This window comes from Etheostoma cragini, chromosome 6 (assembly GCF_013103735.1).
Source record: "Etheostoma cragini isolate CJK2018 chromosome 6, CSU_Ecrag_1.0, whole genome shotgun sequence".
In the NCBI taxonomy this organism is placed as follows: domain Eukaryota; kingdom Metazoa; phylum Chordata; class Actinopteri; order Perciformes; family Percidae; genus Etheostoma; species Etheostoma cragini.
The window spans coordinates 27477682-27479105 of NC_048412.1; the positions used below are offsets into that span (position 1 = coordinate 27477682).

The 1424-nt window shown below is 38.5% G+C and overlaps 1 protein-coding gene across 2 annotated transcripts in view; it reads right to left on the minus strand.

Annotated features, from left to right (window-relative positions):
• Window positions 1-1424, minus strand: part of LOC117945925 (C-type lectin domain family 12 member B-like) — a 49452-nt gene that overhangs the window by 12306 nt on the left and 35722 nt on the right. The gene's annotated exons all lie outside the window — the stretch shown is intronic.

Here is a 1424-nt window from a genome sequence, read left to right on the forward strand (position 1 = left end):
TTTTTTCTTCATAATATGGGCACTTTAACAAAATTAATTTAAAAATATCTCATGTTTAACTATTTCAAATGTGTAAAAATGTACCTGGGGGGGCGGCCACTTTGTCCACAGTGCTTGCTGGTGCATTACCATAGCTTGCTTCCTCTATGACTTTCTCTGAAAGATAAACATCAATAACAAATGACTATTTTTAACAAAAAATAGTTAATATGCAGTTTCACTGTGAAAATGTTGAGAACATTAAAATGTAGTTTGGACCTGCAGATAAAGAGACTTTACTGTTGCCATCCTATCTCCGCCCTCGCCCTCCTACTCCAGCCCTCGTGCCCTCGCTCCTGCTCCTGGCGTCCACCTCCCCACACCTCCCTCCTTATCATTAGGCCAAATAAAGGCATTACTGTTGGGTTGTTGTTGGGTCCGTTCTGCGTCCATCGTAACACTTTAGACTTTTAAGACAAACTGTCAGCCTGTTTTTCTGGTTATTTTGTTCTGTTCTCCTGAAGTCCTCGATACAAACCTAAAGCAGAACTACAAACCACACACGGGGCTGATATTGTTTGTAGTTCCTCTTCAGAGTTGTCAGAGTTGTTGTCTGGTTAGCAGCTAATGCTGATTAATTGTGAAGTGAACGGTTTGTCTGCAACATCTTCTCACGCTGCTGCAGTTCACCTTCCAACTACAGCTTTTCACCTGTGACTTCTCATCACAGTCAAATATCTTTCTGCTGAGACTAAATAAAATCATCTGTTTAAAACTACTAAATCATCATCAAAGTCTGAGACTGTGATGCCTATCTGATCATGATAATGTTATTTTATCCCAAAGACACTCAACAATTGAGCCAAAACAGCCTCATATTGAGGTACATAAAATAGGTCTATCATAAGACACTTATTAGTTTTTGATTCAAACAGCAACACCACACCCACAACTTTTAATAAAATTCAAATTTTTTCACTTCTATTCACCGAACCTCCCCTGAAACTTGGAGTCCATGTGGGGTGGCCCGCCTCATACTTATGATATACAGAAATATAAATATACAGTAGTACCTGGAGTGGCTGCTACTCTGTTCACAGTGCGTGCCGGTGCATTAACATAGTCAGCTTCTGTGAGTTCCTCTGAAAGATGAACATAAAACACAAATGTTCAATTTTATATGCAGCTTTACTGCCAGTATGTTGATCACACTGGAATAACGCTCCAACCTGCAGATAAAGAGTAATTACCTTTTCTAAGAAACATCCTATTATTATCTAATTTATTCTGTTCACCTGTAGTCCTCAATATAAAACTAAAGCAGAACTAAAAACCAGAAGGGCAGAGATGAGATATGTTTTTAGTTCTGAAATTAGACATTTAGAGTTCGTCAATTAAAAGCACCTAACATTACAAAACACAAAGAATGTAGACAACATCCTGGT